Source organism: Periplaneta americana, chromosome 14 (genome assembly GCF_040183065.1).
Source record: "Periplaneta americana isolate PAMFEO1 chromosome 14, P.americana_PAMFEO1_priV1, whole genome shotgun sequence".
Taxonomy (NCBI): Eukaryota; Metazoa; Arthropoda; class Insecta; order Blattodea; family Blattidae; genus Periplaneta; species Periplaneta americana.
In genome coordinates, this window is record NC_091130.1 from 143,417,594 (window position 1) to 143,439,754 (window position 22,161).

The 22,161-nt window shown below is 34.2% G+C and overlaps 1 protein-coding gene across 4 annotated transcripts in view; it reads left to right on the plus strand.

The window, feature by feature from the left end:
- Positions 1-22,161, plus strand: part of LOC138713787 (uncharacterized) — a 246,950-nt gene that overhangs the window by 159,627 nt on the left and 65,162 nt on the right. For all 4 annotated transcript variants that reach the window (XR_011335989.1, XM_069846204.1, XM_069846206.1 and 1 more), the window contains exon 4: positions 6,390-6,470. The gene's annotated coding sequence lies outside the window, so the exon portion shown is untranslated. The remainder of the gene's footprint in view (positions 1-6,389; positions 6,471-22,161) is intronic.

Below are 22,161 nucleotides of genomic sequence, written 5' to 3' on the forward strand. Positions count from 1 at the left end.
TCAGTGCTTTTAGCACGTTCTTTCAAATGTCTCGAGCACAATTTTGATATTGAATTTCAAAATTTTAATATAAACATTTACATTTTAAGAATGTAGGCCTTTTTTGGAGGTATTTTTATAGAAATGTGGAAGCGTATTTTTCAAATTCAATAAAATAATAAATTTCTATTCCAGAGAAAAGTTTCCTAAAAGTCTAAAGAATGTATGTGCCAAATATCATGCATGTAGCATTAACAATTTTTAAGATTTATAATTTTTTGTATAGAATGAAGAAAAAAGTTTAAATTATGGAAAATTCACATATCAAAGGGTATTTTAAAGGAAGAAAAATTGAAAGTAGTTAAGTTACCGGTAATTGTGATAAAAATTAAATTTCATTTAACACCAAAGCTTCAAAAATGACGCCATAGAAACTGACATGCGTATAAATGCGCAGTAGGGTTTACGTAATGTTTATTTTGTAAGTAATTATTTACGAATAAACCTTCTCGAAATGGTTTAGGAATGGAGATATTTTAATATTGAAACATTTATTTCATATTTGTATATGAGCTATTCCATCTCAAATCGACAACGTATAGAGAAAATTGACATTACAATTTCTAAATACAATTAAACTTTTTTGTACGTAGAGAACTGTGATACAGTGCTTTGTGCAAAGTTTGAGGCATCAGAACTTCATAGTGTTTAAATTAAAAATATTTAAATTTATCGTATTTTCATAAAATTAGCAACTTTAAACTGTTGTAGCTCTGAAACCCTTTCACGCAATGATCAAAATCATGGTTTATTTGATGCTGAGAAATTAAAGTTTATATTGACATATAAATAGATTTTCTTACTTTTTATAGAAATGGAGAAATTTAGATTTTTCCTCATTAAGACGCCTTTGCCAAGGAAAATATATTTTTAAAATATAGCCTATAGTTAGATTCCGCATTGAAAGTACAAATAAACATATTTTTTACTGATGGCACGTTGATAAGAAAGTATTGAAAATATCAAATAAATAAAATAGATAGTACGCTCGTGAACTAACCAGCTGACTGTGAGGCGGGAGCTAGCCGAGGTAAGCAAGGCCAGGAGACATAAACACGTGATGTGTCGTCTAGCAGTCATGGCTGTGCTAGCTTTATCACAAGTTTTCATAAACACAGGAGTAAAATGACGCCCAACGCTCGCTTATCTTCAGCTCTCGGCCAGTGCGTGCGGTATTGCGTCGTTCAAGTCTAGGCGTGTGAAAATAATTTATTTAATATACCTCGAAACTTATTGCCGTGCCACTAAGCAAACAATGCCGAATCCCTCTTAATAATGCAAGGTTTTTCTCAATATTTTTTTACATTTTTACAAATTAGCAAAAAGCCTAAAAGTAAGTAAAATCAGATTATGTCTCTCTGTATACAATAAAAATAAGGATTACTTCTTAACATAACCTACCAAATGTCAGCTTCAAAATAAGCTCGCGTTCAGAGTTCTGCAGTAAATGGTTCAAGAGTTCTGAGCGCTGAAAGAGGCTTGTTTTTCTAAAATACGCTAAATTTGTCGCTCAATAGTACGAAAACCGTTTGACTTTCGATAGTATATTTTTGAAAATGCACTCCCCTCAGCACCTTGTATAAATAGGGAAAAAAATTAGAGTATAAAAAAATGCGAGGTTTTTTACTGATCGATTTTAAATGGAATAGCCCATATTTGACAAAATAAAGTAAGGAAGACAACACAATTTCCAGTTCCCAGTGCAAGTGTCTAACGGATATTGTTCCTTCCTCTGTGGTTGTTTCTATGGAAACAGTGATTTAGAAACGCCTGATGTTTACATGAAATCTTGAGTACCAAGAAGTTGGTTCAAGGCGCGTTGTATCATTACAATTCCAGCTGTCAGGACTGAAGCTTTTCAACTCCGGCGCTGGTCGCCTCTGCAGAGGCCTGCCCACTCCGCTGTGGAGAACGGAAACGTGTGGTGGGCGGTCTCCTCCCTCGCTCCAGTGTCTGCGAACCCACCGCGTCCCAGAGTGGAAATGTGGAGGCTGCAGTTGCTAGTGAACTTTTATCATTTTCCCTTCCATCTTCACATCTTCTTCATTTCATCCGCATCTTCTTCCTTATTATTCTTCGCCGTATTCATTTCTTCTCATTCAATCTCGATGGACAATTGAAACGGATGCCATGCCTTTGAGTTTCGAAATTAATGGATTCAAACCCGAAAGATTGGCTGGAGATCAAATATCGTAATGTTTACTGTTATCTACAATTGAATCAGGAATTTTCAAAAGGGACCAAGTCCGTATTTTTTGCAAATTGAGTTTATAGGCCTACTCGTTTCTGGCTTTCCATACACTCTTCTTGGATTTCAGCATTAAAAGGAACCAAGTCCTATAGAATGTACTTACTGACTTACTGACTTACTTACTTACTTACTTGCTTTTAAGGAACCCGGAGGTTCATTGCCGCCCTCACATAAGCCCGCCATTGGTCCCTATCCTGAGCAATATTAATCCATTCTCTATCATCATATCCCACCTCCCTCAAATCCATTTTAATATTATCCTCCCATCTACGTCTCGGCCTCCCTAAAGGTCTTTTTCCCTCCGGCCTCCCAACTAACACTCTATATGCATTTCTGGATTCGCCCATACGTGCTACATGCCCTGTCCATCTCAAACGTCTGGATTTTATGTTCCTAATTATGTCAGGTGAAGAATACAATGCGTGCAGTTCTGTGTTGTGCAACTTTCTCCATTCTCTTGTAACTTCATCCCTCTTAGCCCCAAATATTTTCCTAAGCACCTTATTCTCAAACACCCTTAATCTCTGTTCCTCCCTCAAAGTGAGAGTCCAAATTTCACAACCATACAGAATAACCGGTAATATAACTGTTTTATAAATTCTAACTTTCAGATTTTTCGACAGCAGACTGGATGATAAAAGCTTCTCAACCGAATAATAACAAGCACTTCCCATATTTATTCTGCGTTTAATTTCCTCCCGACTATCATTTATATTTGTTACTGTTGCTCCCAGATATTTGAACTTCTCCACCTCTTCAAAAGATACATTTCCAATTTTTATATTTCCATTTCGTACAATATTCTCGTCACGAAACATAATCATATACCCAGAGAATCAGTCTCTTTCCGAGGCTTATTTGAAGGATTCGTAACAAGCTGTTTTTTACGGTGACGGGTTGTTAGTCCTTCGCTCAACCCCCAAGCTGGAGGACCACCCCTCCTAGAGATACCTAAAGAAGAATAAAGAAGTTTATGTAGTATTTGTAGATCTAGAAAAGGCTTTTGACAAAGTGGATTGGAATAAACTGATGGGAATCCTAAAGAAAATTAGTGTGGATTGGAAAGATAGGAGACTGTTCAGTAATCTTTATATGAAAACTAGTGATACTCAGGATAAGGGAACAAATGTCAGAAGGAAGTGAAACTGGGAGAGGAGTACGTCAAATATAGGTATTCGATGAACCTCTGTCATTTTTTCATTTAAGTTATATCTTGAAACTACATATACTTTGTGCAGTTTATGTCTTTGAATGAAATTCTCTGACTCAGTTGAAAATTTTAACCTCCTGAGTCTTGAGATATTTTTATTGTTTCATTTTTAAAGTTCAATATAATTCTACGCTTCAAAAAAGAAGTCACTGACATGAGGGAAAATGCTGAAAAAATTCTGCAGGATACAGTTAGGGCACAAATGCAGGTATATTATACTATACTTCGGATCTCTGCACATACATCTTATATCATCATGTATGAAGTATGGTATATTATACTATACTCTCAGGAGTCAGGAAGTTGGCTAGATATCTACGTAAGAAAGAGAAATGTATAAATTTGAGGGTCGTCTACATTTTCTTGACATTTATTTTTAAAATGGTTCAGATATACAGTACATTAATAATATTACAGATGTTAACAGACACCCTTACCTCATGCCTTCATTTGATTGTCTTCTTTTTAATTAAAATTTATTTCTATATAGGTCTTTAAGGATTGGATTACTCATGCAAGATGTTAAGAAAGTCTTTACAATTCTAATATTGTCCACAGCAGTTCTGTTTATACACACAAAGACGACCTTCGTACAATCAACAAAACAGTATGCGTAAGCAATTACGTTCTTAATGAGTCATTGTAAAAATACAAACAATAGTATGGCCTACTCATTCGATACATGTGTCGGCGGACGTTTACGGAACTATTCCACCGCCTTGTATGATGGATTTGATCGCCATAGGAACACACTGCTGGCTCCCTCTTGAAAGGAGTACACTTTTATATCAATTCATCATATAAAATTGCTTCTACTGCCTTGTTTGTTATGCATGACAAAAGTTTTTCTTTAAAAATGTCCGTGAAGAATTTAACAAACAGGATGCCGGGCCTGCCAGGCGTCAAGTCCAGTCCCGTCAACCTATACCACATGCAGGTTGGAAGTAATTTATCTGCAGATTTTAACAGCTTATTCCTTAGATTGAGTACAACACAAAATTATACCATATTAGACCTAAATGAAAACTTTTCTTAGAAAGAAATATTTTTCCTCCAAATGTTAACACTGTTCTATACTTGCTGGATATGTAGGCCCGACTAGCCGTACGATTCTGATTTTTATTAATCATTAGAGAAATTGATGAGGAATGACTTATCTCTTTGTAGTTTTTAAATAAAATGGGCGGTTTTCTTCCAAATTAATTAAAAAGAATAGCACATAATGTCATTTCCTGCAATTAGGAAGCCTGACAGCCCTGTTGCGTGACTAAGGGACGGAATACTAATATTAAGACCTGAGTTCGAGTATGTATTCGCAGATGAGCCGGTGACGCGGTGTTGCCAAACTATACCGTTTTCAGCATAGTTTTTATTAATCATGCGCTTAATTACAATAGTACATTATGCAACGAGCCTATAATGAAGGTAATTAAGAAGTGAGTATGGATATTTATGAAACGAGCGCAAGCGAGTTTCATAATTTTCATACGAGCTTCTTAATTACCATTATAGGCGAGTTTCATACGACTTTTTATGCTCGACCATATTTCTAACTTGATATTATTAATTTTAATTGTATCTGACCTTCAGCAATGTTCCGTATGTTGTGAGATGTGCGCAGACGCGAAAGTATTGATTTTTTTCGAGGAACAGATGTCCACATTGACCTTGCTAGGCCATAAGAATCTACAGAGATAACATTGAAATTAAATTAGACATTGAAAAACGAGATGACAAATTGATTTTATTTGAATATTATTTACAATTAACGCTAATTATTATAGTAACAGAACATAACCTTCTGCGACAGTATTGGATTTCCAGCCTCCGTGACTTTTCGCTAATTCTCTTTCGATTGCATATCCGAGAATAATCGATACTTGCGGTTTTATAACGGTAGAAAGCTGACCTGTCATTGGCTGAACAGTTGTAACCTGAGTCGTCATTGGCTGAAAGACCTCACCTTTAATGAGTAGGTGTACTTAAATTAGATGCATTAAAGGTCTACTACCAGGTGTATAATTACTACGTTTCGGCATGGTCGAGCATATTAGTACATTATGCAACGAGCCTATAATGATAGTAATTAAGAATCGAGTATAGATATTTATGAAACGAGCGCAAGCGAGTTTCATAATTTTCATATGAGCTTCTTAATTACCATTATGCTCGACCATATTTCTAACTTGAAATTACCGGTATTCAGATGTATACATTTTATTTGTATCTGACAAGATCGGAAGTGACCTTGTTCTAGGTCGTGAATTGTGAGATGTGCGCAGACGCGAAAGTATTGATTTTTTCCGAGGAACAATAATGCCATTGACCTTGACGTAGTCCCGTTAAACTTGATAATATTATAATATTATAACCTTGATTATTGAATTCGACATTGAAAATCGAGATGACAAATTGAATTTATTTGAATATTAATTACAATTAACGCTAATTATTATAGTAACAGAACATAACCTTCTGCGACAGTATTGGATTTCCAGCCTCCGTGACTTTTCGCTAATTCTCTTTCGATTGCATATCCGAGAATAATCGATACTTGCGGTTTTATAACGGTACAAAGCTGACTTGTCATTGGCTGAACACATGTAAGCTGAGTTATCATTGGCTGAAGACCTGACCTTTAATGAGTAGGTGTACTTTAATGACATGCATTAAAGGGCTGCTACCAGGTGTATAATTAGTACATTTGGCATGGTCGAGCATAAAAGACATAATAGGATTTTTATTTACCTACCTATCTGCCTGTCTATTTATTTTAATATATTCGATTGCCCCCTTCAATATCATTTCCACGCTGTATACTTGTATATGTACGTAAAATCGTCTACTCACAAACATTTTATGATACAAATGTTTTGTTTATGTTTTCAGTGTCTGCATTGTTCAAGGCTGATGTTTGACACCTGTAACTGACAAACCAATGTGCTAGCCTTTCGATTCGCACAGGCAGAGGTGAGTACGAAATACATGCAGCGATTCGAAAATTTTAGTCACAATTTCAGCAGTGTTCAGAGGGCTCCGAATAGAACTTGTGAGGGTCTCCAGCATATCAGAGAAACAGCGCAAGTGGTCCGAGGTTGCGATCGGGCTTGGGTTCGAATCTTACTTGAGCTGATTATTAGGTTAGGTTTTCTCAGAAGTTTTCAACAACTGTAAGACGAATATTATGTTATCCCTTTAGTAAATCCAAGGACTTATCTCCAAATAACGATTCTCAATCACCACATTCATCGACGCTCGATAACTCAAAAGTTAATAGAGCTTTATTTAATAACCCATTAAATACTACAATTTTTTAATGAAAACACACCAGCCGGTGTTATTCAGTGGCACTAGATTAAATTACAATTATAACCAAGATGAGGAACTTGATGACGTAAGTGTAGGAAAACTTAAATTTGCTGTACTGTTTATACAGGGTGATTCACGAGGATTTACCGTCCCTTATGGAGCTTATTTCCGAAGACATTCCGAGCAAAAAATGTCTTATAAACATTTGTCCTAATCTCAATATTTTCAGAATTACACTAATTTGAAGTTGTTTGTAAAAGACCATTATTCTTTAGTTTTAAGGGTAAAAGAATATTACAGATAAAGAATGAACTATTCAGGAGTAACATTTCTTTAATTAGCCAGTATTCTGAAGCTGAAGATGTGTTGTGAATTCCATAGTTGCTTCGTACAATTTTTTTTTTTTCGATTTTAACTACAAAATTACATTTTCTTACTCATTTATCACAACAATTGTTACAAATCACGCCACTCTTGTAAATTCTGTAAGATTTTACATTACGATGCATAATTAAACTGTAAAGAATCAAGTTCGTAAAGTCGTATGATTTGTAACAAATTTTTTGATAAGTGCGTAAGAATGAGTCATTTTTAGTTAAAAATTGAAAAATAAAATCTGTGCAAAACAATCAACAACACATTTTTAGCTTCAGAACGCTATCCAATTAAAGAAATGACAATTCTGAATAGTTCATTCTCTATTTTTAATATTTTCTTTACCCTTAAAACTAAAGAAAAATGTATTTTACTAACAACTTCAAATTAATGTAACTTTGAAAATATTGAGATTAGGACAAAAGTTTATATGACATTTTTTCTCAGAACGTCTTCTGAAATAAGCTACGTAAGAGACGGTAAATCCTCGTGAATCACCCTGTAGAAGATCCTCCATATATGACGCCTCGCTCACACTGTAGGCTCAGCAATATTTCCTCTTATACGCCTCGTACAATAACCACGAAATCGGTCGCCGTTTCTACAGTATAACTTTAGTTTATAAAACCTGTTTAGTGGGGAAATGTTTAAAAACGATTTAAAAATGAATGCAAGTACTTTACAACTTACCTGTATTACAAGAGATGTTAAAAGTGTCCTTCTGCTTCATTACATTCTTGACATCTCCGAAGATTGTTCTAAAGTACTCTACTAATCTCTCCTTGCGAAATGTTCGAAATGACTTGTCGGATATTTTCTTCCACATTCGCATTTGCTTAAAAAGTACAAAAAGACGGTACAAAATAGCATACTAGACACAAATCTCTAACAATATTTGAAATAGCTTGTACTACACCACGTACGCATGAGTAATCCCTTCATTGTTCTCAAACGATTAGTAAAACAGACTATTTAGTTTGCACTACACACGGTAGCTTGCACTACATTACGTACGAGTAATCCCTTCAGTAACTCACAACAGGCACGAACAGCACGCATGCAACACCTGACAAATGCTCTTGAATTGCGGTGAGTACTCCAAGCTCACTGTGGTAGGCAAAGATTGTATTTATTTATTTATTTATTTGTTTATTTATTTGTTTATTTATTTATTTATTTATTCATTATTTATAGTTTTCATTTATTCATTTGTTATGTTTTATTTATTTTATATTTATATATTTCTACTTATTTATTTACTTATTTGTTTATTCATTTACTTGTTTAATTGTTTACTTCTTTATCTATTTATTTATATGTATTTATTCATTCATTTATTCATTAATTTATTCATCCATTTATTCGTTCATTCATTCATTCATACATTTAGTTATTTAGTTATTTATTTATTTACTTATTTACTTATTTATTTATTTATTTATTTATAATTTTCATTTATTCATTTATTATGTTTTTATTTATTTTTGTATTTATATATTACTTATTTACTTACATATTTACTTACTTATTTGTTTATTTATTTACTTGTTTGTTTATTTGTTTACTTTCTTCTTTACTTCTTTATTTTTTATTCATTTATTCATACATTTCTTTATTTATCTATTTATTTATTAGACCTACTTATTTATTTATTTATTTATTTATTTATTTATTTATTTATTAGACCTATTTATTTATTTATTCCTTCATTTATTTATTTATTTATTTGACCTATTTATTTATTTATTTGACCTACTTATTTATTTATTTGACCTACTTATTTATTTATTTGACTTACTTATTTATTTATTTGACCTACTTATTTATTTACTTGACCTACTTATTTATTTACTTGACCTACTTATTTATTTATTTGACCTACTTATTTATTTATTTGACCTACTTATTTATTTATTTATTTATTTATTTGACCTACTTATTTATTTATTTATTTATTTATTTATTTATTTATTTATTTATTTGACCTACTTATTTATTTATTTATTTATTTGACCTACTTATTTATTTATTTGACCTACTTATTTATTTATTTATTTATTTATTTATTTATTTGACCTACTTATTTATTTATTTATTTATTTATTTATTTATTTATTTATTTATTTGACCTACTTATTTGTTTATTTATTTGACCTACTTACTTATTTATTTATTTATTTATTTATTATTTATTTATTATTTATTTATTTATTTATTTATTTATTTATTTATTTATTTATTTGACCTACATATTTATTAATTTCAGTGAAGTTAATGCCAATATTCCTACTCTTCCATGCCCCCAGAAATATAAATAGAAGTAAAACACAAACAAAGAAACGAAAATTAATTATGTATGTCCCGTGGCAACATATACGGGGCAGTCTTTTATACTCGTATAGTCACAAATTTCACGATTACACCATAAAGCCTGTTCTTACTCAGGTGTGTGGTTTCGAACTAACTTATACTGTAGTTAGCAAGTGAGATAACACAAGGTCTCACCTGCAATTCAGAACACCAGTGCTGCGATCCCATAGCAAGAACCACAATTCCGTAACAAGCATTTCCAGTTTCAGATGTTTGTTACTTCAAAGCCTTGGATATAGTACGAGGTTGCCTAGATCAGACACTTTAGGGCAAGGTAAAAGTGTGGGTGAACAGGTGAGCTTGATGTCAACCTTTCACATACTATTTCAAGCCGGTCAGTGAGGTTTTCCACACAAGTGTGAAAGAAGTAGTAACACAAGAATTAAGTTTCACAAAGTTTCGTTCTTTGTATCGTGTGTAGAGTTTCTAATAAAATATTGATTTTTATGCGATTCCTTTCTGAGTTTTTGTAATTCCTACAATTTCCATTGTATGTTCTATTATTATTATTATTATTATTATTATTATTATTATTATTATTATTATTATTATTATTATTATTATTATTATCTATACTAATAATAAATCTGCAGCCGAAATTATTCTGGTAATTTTCGATTTTATAAAAATAATTGGTCCTAACATATACAATTAACCACCCTGAAACTGAAAATTGCTTTTTTGAAATTTTTGTTTGTATGTCTCTCTGTCTGTCTGTCTGTCTGTCTGTCTGTCTGTATGTTTGTTACCTTTTCACGCGATAATAGCTGAACGGATTTCGATGAAAATTGGAATATAAATTAAGTTCGTTGTAACTTAGATTTTAGGCTATATTGCATTCAAAATACATTATTTAAAAGGGGGTTATAAGGGGGCCTGAATTAAATAAATCGATATATCTCGCTTATTATTGATTTTTATGAAAAATGTTACATAACAAACGTTTCTTTAAAAATAATTTCCGATAAGTTTTATTACTTGAAAAATTTTGATAGGACTGATATTTAATGAGATAAATGAGTTTTAAAATTAAAATAACTGCCATCTAAGGCCGTGTAATGAATTAAAAAACAAATGACTTCGTCTATAAGGGGCCTTGGACAGCAACAATCGAAAGCTATGAAAGATAGCCTACAGAGAATGTTTCTGTGTTTGTATGAAGTAATATCAGAAGTTAAATTAACAGATTTGTATAATTAATTATTAATTCACCATTGGAAAGTGTAGTTTCTCTATATGAACATAATGCTATAATGTTATTACAGTAACTTCTGAGTGAATCGAGGACAGGTAAGATTACAATAGCTTCTTATGCACAGAAAACTTGATAGGCTATTCTATACATTCGTTTCCTGTATTTCCTAAAATAATTTTTATGACCAAATGAGTGGTCTCTGGATCAAAATGATCGCATTTTAATTATGCAAATACAATTTAAATTAAGTAACATAATAAACGATTTATCCTTATATCAAACACGAATGTTCCCTGGATCAAATGTCCTATTTTAATTATGTAATTCCTTTATATTTATTTCTAACGGGTGCAGCGGAGCGCACGGTTACGGCTAGTTATTAATGAAATCAAATAAGTGTGTCGCGATATCATGGGCGTTCAGTAAAGTGTGTCTGTCGTCAGTCAAAAAAGATTCGGAACCACTGATCTAGATTATGGATCACTGTTGAATTAGGCTTTTTTTTTTCAAAACCTTTATGGGAGACTAAACATTTTCATCCATGTCGCAATCTTTCGTCTTTTTCAAGCTGATGGACAGTTTGTCCAAGTAATATTTAATTTTGCTTAACGAATGTTAAATTAACAGTCTGTTTATTTTATCGCTTTGTTAATGTATTTTCCATTTGTTCAACATAATTTTGTTTAAGATAACCAACACTTAACTATAACGTCTGTTAGCACTATTTTAACTACTCAACAGCAGTTGGTAATGATTCTACACATGTAAGACAATTTTTGATTGGCTAAAATTAATCTTTAAATTCTATATTATAGAGTGAGTCATGAAACTTGCATAAAATGACAACCTGTTATAGTAGGCCACGCTCCATAAACAAACAGTTGTAGGTGACGTGCTGAATAATAATTACAAAGTAAGGTTATATTTCCTCATTGCTATTATGAATACGAAAGAAATAAAATAACACTGATGTATTTAAACAGTCCAAAGTATTTTTAAAATGTTATATTACCAGTCATATGCTAAACATTCCCTACAGACAGAGACAAAATATTAATTTCGCAACTTCTGTTCGAACAGCTGTGGAGACATCGGCCATATTTAACTAACTGTTAAACGAGTTAACTGGCGGAAATCCTACATTTAAAATTAACAATCTGTTAAACCAAACTGGTGTTGAAAACATACAATTTTATTAATTAACAAACTGTTTAGAGTCTAACAGTCGTTAAATTTTCTAACAATACTTGGAAAAACCGGCCATGAATCTTGTAGTTATTTTTACAATAGGCCTAAAGATGAAAACAAATCTATTGTAACCATTGAAATACCATGACCTACCTTATTTTGAAGACATGAAAACATGTTGTCCCGAAGGTCCTGTGTATAATCACATAAACATAAAGTGAGTCATTACACGTTAACATTTTTAGAGACACGGATCTGACGTCAAATGTTGTGACGTTTGGACAGATCTCACAAAGCCGCTGGAGTTGTAAATTGTCTCTCTACCTCAGGGGCCACATTCAAGTCTGCAAGACACGTAGGCAATACAGACCACACGTACCGCCAAGTACATAAAGCAGCAGTTGTAGTGTCCCCGGTCTCATCCTAGTCTTCATTATTTACGTAGCAGTGCAAAACAGACGAACATCCATACACGTCCGCGGTGAAACTGTCACTATGGAAATATCGAAAACAAATGCATGCAGATGGCTCTTTTTCCCTCCTGGGTTTCACGCGGTTGATAACACAGTCACTGCTTGTTTTAAATGTATAGGATGTAATTCCACCACTAGGTATATCCTTCCACATCCCTTTTCATTCACAAATACACAAATATTCGCCCTGTCATTTAGTTAACTGCTTCATCCCGTTGAATGAAATTTTCGTAGTCTAAAATATACAATATCTTCGTTTCCTAGGAGAGTCGTACACAACCGGTTACGAGAAATAGAAATGATATACCGTGTCCGAAATGAAACCTACCGTTAAAGAAATTAACTAACTAGACATCCATGAAAGTTACATACGGCCAGCTTGCACTAAAATGTAGAGAACCCAACAAGTTTTTATATCGTGAAACTGGCGAACCTGTTATTCCTATTGTTGTGTATACACAGATTATGCAAATCTAGTCTTTCAGGTGAAGCTTCCTGTAAAGCAGATTTGAATAATTTCAAGGGAAAAATTGTTCCGGGGCCGGGTATCGATCCCGAGACCTCTGGTTGAACGGACCAGCGCTCTCCCAACTGAGCTACCCGGGAACTCCACCCGACACCGACTCAACTTTTCCCTTTATATGGGTCTCTGGCGTTTCGTCAGCCCACGCGAGTTGTGTGGATATAAAGGGAAAAGTTGAGACGGTGTCGGGTGGAGTTCCCGGGTAGCTCAGTTGGGAGAGCGCTGGTCCGTTCAACCAGAGGTCCCGGGATCGATACCCGGCCCCGGAACAATTTTTCCCTTGAAATTATTCAAATCTGCTTTACAGGGAGCTTCACCTGAAAGACTAGATTTGCATAATATATACGTCACTGTGTACGTTAACAGAAAACCACAATTCCAAGTCACCCAGAGTTTGTGTGCTCTCGATGTGGGTCTCTGGCGTTTCGTCAGCCCACGCGAGTTGTGTGGATATAAAGGAAAAGTTGAGACGGTGTCGGGTGGAGTTCCCTGGTAGCTCAGTTGGGAGAGCGCTGGTACGTTCAACCAGAGGTCCCGGGATCGATACCCGGCCCCGGAACAATTTTTCCCTTCAAATTATACGCAGATTGTTTTCCAAAGTGGCTCCATTCTCATCGCAAGAAAAAGTGCAGTGCTGTTATTGGTTGGCAGAGTTTAAGTTTCCGGTTACAGTTCAGCGGAGATTTCGTGAAAAATACGGTCGTGCAGCTCCTGATAGGCATACCATTGTTCAATGGCACAAACATTTGCTAGAAAATAGGGACTTTCAGCGACATGGTGGCGGCGGTAGCAAGAGGATGTCGGATGAAAACGTCGAAGCCATTCGTGAAGCATTCACACAAAGTCCACGGAAATCTGTTAGGCAATCAAGTCGTTATTTTTTAATATGAACGTAACTTTCCAAAGTTGAATGTTTCGTGTGGATTAACCAGTGCAGAAGTGATCGGACCTTTTTTCTTCATAGAGAACACAGTGAATGGTGTGGCATATCTCGATATGCTTGAAAATTTTGCGCTACCCCAGATTCCAGAAAGGTTCACCTTCCAGCAAGACGGAGCTCCCTCTCATTATTGGGAACCAGTCGTTGAAACTTTACACCATCATTTCCTGGGACGATGGATTGGTCGTGGTGGTCCTATTGCATGGCCCCCAAGATCTCCCGATCTTATACCATTGGACTTTTTTTTCTTTTGGGATTCGTTAAAGACCGTGTCTACAACCCAAAAGTGGATAACCTTTAAGTGTTACGTCAAAGGAGAGAGACTGAATACAGGTTAGATGTTTGTCGTGATACTAGAGGGGGACATGTTGAGATTTACTGATGGTGATATAAACTTGTTGAATTGATTAATATTTTTACCTAATTTGTTTTTGTGTGTCGTAATTAAGGAATAAATGATTTAGTATCTTAATCGGTAGGTTTCATTTCGGTGTATTGCTACTGAATGCCTACCGCTATAGACAGTATGTGAAGCTCTTCCTTCTCGCGGAGTAGTCCAATGTTCGGTTTACCGAATGTCCGAGTCTCACTCGGTTGGACGGCTCTGGATCATGAAAGACAGATAATATTGAGCCATCCAGGAGTTCCAAGTATCGTTGCAAGAACGCGATTATCATCGTGTACCTTTCAATTGATATTTCCTCCTCTCTCCCCATTGATTGATTGATTGATTGATTGATTGATTGATTGATTGATTGATTGATTGATTGATTGATTCATTCATTCATTGATTCATTCATTCATTCATTCATTCATTCATTCATTCATTCAGCAATCCAGGTATTGCAACAGCACGCATCATGAAGCTACAATCATTAGAACTTGAGAGTGCTTTTAGTTTTGTTAATAACTTTTTATCTCCTTAAAGATGATTTATTAGTGAAATAATAATACATCCACTTAGAATAGTTAAAATACATTAGGCTATATTAACAACTACTCTTTCAGAGGTAGCCTATGTATTTTGAGTTTAAAGTATGAACGTTACAATAGTAAGTGTGTACTTATTTGCTTTCGCTCTAGAATATGCCATTAAGAAAGTTCAGGATAGCACAAAGGGTTTGGAATTGAACGGGTTAGGCCTACATCAGCTTCTTGTCTATGCGGATGACGTGAATATGTTAGGAGAAAATCCACAAATGATTAGGGAAAATACGGGAATTTTACTTGAAGCAAGTAAAGAGATAGGTTTGGAAATAAATCCCAAAAAGATGAAATATATGATTATGTCTCTTGACCAGAATATTGTACGAAATGAAAATATAAAAATTGGAGATTATCCTTCGAAGAGGTGGAAAAATTCAAATATCTTGGAGCAACAGTAACAAATATAAATGACACTCGGGAGGAAATTAAACCGAGAATAAATATGGGAAATGCTTGTTATTATTCGGTTGAGAAGCTTTTGTCATCTAGTCTGCTGTCAAAAAATCTTAAAGTTAGAATTTATAAAACAGTTATATTACCGGTTGTTCTATATGGTTGTGAAACTTGGACTCTCACTTTGAGAGAGGATCAGAGAGTAAGGGTGTTTGAGAATAAGGTTCTTAGGAAAATATTTTTCCGTAGGTTATTTTACGACGCTTTATCAACATCTTAGGTTATTTAGCGTCTGAATAAGATGAAGGTGATAATGCCGGTGAAATGAATCCGGGGTCCAGCACCGATAGTTACCCAGCATTTGCTCATATTGGGTTGAGGAAAAACCCCGGAGAAAACCTCAACCAGGTAACCTGCCCCAACCAGGAATCGAACCCAGGCCACCTGGTTTCGCGGCCAGACGCGCTAACCGTTACTCCACAGGTGTGGACTTAAGAAAATATTTGGGGCTAAGAGGGATGAAGTTACAGGAGAATGGAGAAAGTTACAGAACACAGAACTGCACTCATTGTATTCTTCACCTGACATAATTAGGAACATTAAATCCAGACGTTTGAGATGGGCAGGGCATGTAGCACGTACGGGCGAATCCAGAAATGCATAATTGTGTTGGGAGGCCGGAGGAAAAAAGACTTTTGGGGAGGCCGAGACGTAGATGGGAGGATAATATTAAAATAGATTTTAGGCAGGTAGGATATGATGATAGAGATTGGATTAATCTTGCTCAGGATAGTGGCCGATGGCGGGCTTATGTGAGGGCGGCAATGAACCTCCGGGTTCCTTACAGTAAAAGTCATTTGTAAGTAAGTGAGTACTTATTTGCTCTTCTATTTTGTAAGTAATTGTAATTTATTTTATTCTTGTATTTGTTTACATGTCAGATTGCATCTATGCATTACTCATATTTCCTTTGTTGTTACCGGTGTCTATTTGGTGATTTATACGTATATTAGTTATGAAGATAAATTGTCCAATCAATTATAATCCTATTTCAAGCTAACACATTTTTTAATTAGGAAAAGTAAATTTCCTTCAATTGTTACTCCATTTGTTTAGTTAGAAAGTGTCATCAGAGTTCCTGTATGATGAAGTGCGCTTGGTGTTTTGTCCTATATATCTGTGGCTCTGTCTAGCCAGCAAGAGATCAGGCGCAACCGCTTGGAAGCCGGATATTCGGTTGGATGCTCAACCTCGCCGGTTGTCCTGCGACCGGTCGAATATAAACCGGTTTTAAGCGCTGTTCTGCATCAGTTGTGTAACGAGAAAGTAAAATACTATGTTTACTTAAGGCTATGGATCGGTGAAAATAAGTAACGAAAAAAAAACATTAAAAAATGGAAATTTTGTTTTTAATTAAAAAAAAATAACATAATGTTTCAGTTTTCTAAAATCTGTGCTTATTTTGGCCCCATGGCAATTTAAAGCTCCTCAGGACGAATTTAAAGGGACCAGCGCGTGCGTGGAGCTGCAGCCCTTTAAACTGACACTCAGCTGTCATTCTGACTGACTGTTCTTTATTCCAACTAATTTTACTGTTCATTCAGTTCATATTTCGCGCTGTTATGTGGGAGAAAAAAGTGTATGGGATATCTGTATAGGAAGGAAAGATATCAATAATATATAATTATCATATACATGCTGTTCTTGGATACTAGTTTTCTCGAGTTTCCAATTTTCAACATTTTGTAACATTCAAAATGCTCTAATAATGCAGTTTTTCTCCAGTCTCATTGAAATTTTGCACAGAAGTCCACAAAAGCATGTGAAGTAAACTGACACATGTGTTTTCTTCTGCTATTGAAAGTATTCAAATCACCATGTGTTGAGGATGTGATAACTGTGATAAGTTTTAAAAAACTGAAAAATTAGCAACTAAAAGGGTAAATACACTCAGGGACAAAAAAAACCGGACACTTCTATATTTGCTTGTATTTTGTTGTCAATTATTTCAAAATGAAACAAAACCCATTTAAACAAAATAATGTTCCATTTAGCACCTTATACGACAACATTTGAAAAAAAAAATCTCTGATGAGAAAATTTACAAAAAATTACAAAGGGCGCATAACTATGGCATCGTTTGGTCTAACTGTTTTTTTCATTTTATGGTGCCTTAAACATTAAAAACTCTTTTTAGTAACGGGTATTACCCCCTCTGGCATGACTAACTGCATCCATAGGTCTTGGCATGCTCTCAATTTGGTTAGCAATGTCTTCTTGAGGAATAAGTTCCCATTCTTCGCCAAGTGCTCGCCTCAACTCTTGTAACGATTCTGGTCTCGGTCGTCTATTCTTAACATGCCGTCCCAGCATGTCCCACACGTGTTCATTTGGGTTCATGTCTGGACTCCTTGCTGGCCATGGAAGAACATGGATTCCCACTTCTTGGAGATAATCACCGACCGCATGGGCAATATGCGGCCGTGCATTATCGTGCATTAAAACGAAATTGTCGCCTACAAATTGGCCAAATGGCACAACATGATCAGCCAAACATTCATTTATATACCTATCAGCTGTTAGTCTTCCATTTTCAACAAAAACCAACTCTGTACGAGCATCCGTACACACTTCTGCCCAAACCATCATTCCACCACCTCCATACGGCATATTTTCGGAAATGCAACACTGTGAAAATCGTTCTCCCCTCCTTCTCCAAACTCTTTCACGTCCATCAGGTGAGCACAGATTGAAACGGGACTCATCGATGAACAGAACACAGCTCCACTGTCCATTTCTCCAATCCCTGTGATCATTTGCAAAACGCAGTCGTTCAACTCTGTGCATCCTGAGAAGTCTGGGACCAGTTGCAGGCCTACTTGATATCAGTCCACTTGCTTTCAACCTCCTTCTAACTGTTTTGGCCGAAATTGGGCGTCCATGCATGTTAACAAATTGCTGGGCTACACTAGTAGCTGGCAGGTTGCGCTCCCTAAGAACTCTCAACACCATATACCTGTCTTCATTTGGATTTGTAGCTCTTGAACGACCCGAACCTGGTCTTCTGGTATATTCTAGGCTCTCTCTATACCGTTTTATGGCATTATGGGTTGTGCTTCTAGCCATATTCATAACATTTGCAATGTAACGTACACTGCGTCCATCATCGTAAAGGGCTACAGCTCGAGCCACATCTTCAGGTCGCATCTTGTTTTAAGACAAATGTTACAACCCCACTTAAACTCAGAAAATGTAAAAATAAAGAAATAACGAATGATAACGATAATGAAGCATAAAATGGTTGAGACAAAATTGTTATATTTGAGACTCCGAAAGCAAAATTGGAATATTTGGTTGTAATGGCATGTTTATAAAACAAAAAACAATCAACAATGTATACACGTCTCCATAACAACAGATGGCTACCATAATATTGTATGAGAAGATAATGTTTTGCAAAATACCAGCAAATATTAAAGTGTCCGGTTTTTTTTGTCCCTGAGTGTATTTTTTCCTCAAAAGGAATTGGAAAAATATTAAAAGCATGTGTCATATTTTACATAAATCTACCAGGAATAATTTAAATAAAAATTTAAGAGAAAAATTATGTAAACTTTGAAAATTGGGACAATTATAATTCAGTATTAAAAAACAACAAATATTAATTATAAATAAACTAATTGGAATATCAAAGCGAAAATTGAAGGGCTCAGAGCCAAAGGCGACTAACCCTCAATTACAAAATGAGTAAATAAGAGTTTATATTAAGAGGATCCTGACAAAAATTATTGGTTTCACAATTTATTTTAATTGGTCTACATTGAATAAATACAAAAACATATCATGAATCTATAACAACAATGTATAATTTTGAAAAAAGGCTTAATAATGAACAATACAAAATTGTGGGTTGGTCGCCTTTGGGTCTGAGCCCTTCAATTTATATATTGCATGTCCACATTATAAGAAATATGTGTTTAAAGTTTCAGATTACTTAGTGTAAAAATGTAAAAGTTAGAAATTTCACAGATTCATAGCCTTAACCCACATTTTGATAGTGTGTAGAAATTTAAGTACGTATTGTTAAATGCATACCTATTACCCACCACTCTGTAGCATTGGACTATATAATCTTCATTATAAGACCATTAACATTCTGCTTTCATCTCCGTCGTCATTAATGTCCACATCAAGAGATTGTTTTTTAAATATTTCCTTCAACGTCTTCTTCATATCAATGCAATGCTCCTGTATGCCAAGAGAAGAAGCCTAGACTCTCAGACCATTCGAGGGCAAGCAATTTCATAACGCCGACTGTCCTGTAATGCATGTCCCATGTTAACATGTATGTAATTATGGTTGATCATCCCTCTGTAACAACACGAATAGGGCGTTGTCCCTTCCTCATTTCATGTTATGTAATTTAACTAGGTCACTCAAAATAAAGACCTTACTGCCGCATCTATTCTTATACCTTTATAAACTACACATCTAGTTTACAACTTGATTGTGTTCGTATTTAAATTGACTACAAATTCTCAAGTATTGCCATGGAAAACAGCAGGACAAAACGGTGCAATTTCCCAACTGTCCGTTTATAATTATGGGCCGGGTTTTAGTATATCTGCATATTTTACCTCTAGGTTACAAATCATATGCTACCATTAGACCTATATAAATGCATTTCAAGTTATTTAAAACCGAAGGTCAAGATATTATAGTGCATACATTTGCATATTTAAGAGGTTAATGCATATTTCAAATTTTAGTGCATAAAAAAGGAATATGGTGCAAATCGGAAATATGGAATACCAAAGATAAGCAGACATTGCAACACATTACAGTTAAAGTTTGCTTATTGCAACCTGAAAACATGCAAACAGTACGGAAAAATAGATTTGAAAGTAAAATCAATATTTATATAACACATACTTAGGCAGGACCGATCATATTAGGAAGTTTAAATGTAGAAAACAAAGAACGGACGTGGCAAAATTTTCCTTTGTTAACCGCACAATAGTAGACTGGAACAGCTTACCTGCTGCAATCTTTCAGGGTGGTCCTCTCAAAATCAATACATTTAAGGAAAGGTTGAGAAGATTAGACTGAAAATGTAAATTTGTAGGGCAGGGTAATTACCTAAGTTGTGTCACGTAATTAAATAAGTTGATATGTAATTAATTAATATGATATGTAATTTAGTTGATATGTAAATAAATTAAGATGATATGTAATTAAATTGATTTGTAATTAATTAAGGTGATATGTAATTACTTAAGATGATATGTAATTAAGTTGATTTGTAATTAATTAAGGTGATATGTAATTACTTAAGATGATATGTAATTAAGTTGATTTGTAATTAATTAAGGTGATATGTAATTACTTAAGATGATATACAATTAAGTTGATTTGTAATTAATTAAGGTGATATGTAATTACTTAAGATGATATGTAATTAAGTTGATTTGTAATTAATTAAGGTGATATGTAATTAATTAATATGATATGTAATTAAGTTGATTTGTAATTAATTAAGGTGATATGTAATTAATTAAGATGATATGTAATTAAGTTGATTTGTAATTAATTAAGGTGATATGTAATTACTTAAATTGGTAATAGTTGGGTGAAATAGAAGTACTTATAAGTTTGGTTTACTTTTGCATATTGTAGGCGTTATTATAGAATAGTTTTTTATTTATAGTCCTAGGTTTATTGCATCTATTTATTTATACTTAGAAGTAAAATTTAGGTTCATTTTATTTTATTTTATTTTTCTTTTATTGCTGTAATTATTGTATAACTGTAATGGTATTATTGTATATTATATATCACTGCCACCGGGTATATACCCAATTGTAGTGTTAATAAATACATGCATACATACATACATACTGTACATACATACATACATAAATACATACATAAATACATACATACATACATACATACATACATACATACATACATACATACATACATACATACATACATACATACATACATACATACATACATACATGCATACGTACAATTCTGAATTACTGAAAAAATAACATTTTAAAAATTTAAAAAAAAATTCTGAAAATGAATAAATGAGATATTTCATAAAACGAATGCATAGGAATGTTTCTCTATGTCTTGTGAATGTAACCAAAAAAGTAAGCTTAAAAATTGAGATGTTCTACTAAAAACTTGAGTTTGAAAATATTAAAAAAAAAATTGGATTTTGTTAGTCCTTTACATAGTGAACACGCTCTCAAAATTTACTTGAAAAAAAAATTAGGAAAAAAGTTGTCATTTTTAGTGGAGTGACTCCTTTGTGCCTCAGTGGATTATGGGAGTAATTTGCGAGTAGTCTATCGGCTTAGATGAGGAGGCGAGATCTGGCATGTGAGTTGTGCGAGAGGAGAAGGAAAGAGCTATCAGAAAGAGAGTTTGTTTCATGACGGTTAATATTATACGAATCTACCGACACTGAAAGTCATCTCAGACTAAAACCTATCTTCCTCCTATTCAGGGTGATTCACGAGGAAAGGTAAAAAATTTAGAATACGATATCTTAGGCCATTTTGAGTGAAAAACTTCACATGAACAAAGGTTCGTTTTCGAACAATGGCGGAGCTAGATGCATTTTTTGCATTCGCCCAATTGTGAATCAGACGTTACCATATGCTGCTGACGTGAGAACGTGAGACAAGGTCACCGATCGCAATGAATGACGTAACATAGGAATCTGCATTGTGAGCGATGTAGATAAGAGAACAAACCAGGTGGGGGCATTACAAATGTCCAATCGTCTGCCCTTGTCTGATGTAATGACACAGAACCAGTACATTATACAGATACAGTTATCGGAAGTGTTAAGTTGTGTTTTTCAAGATGCCTTATAAATTTTCAACTTC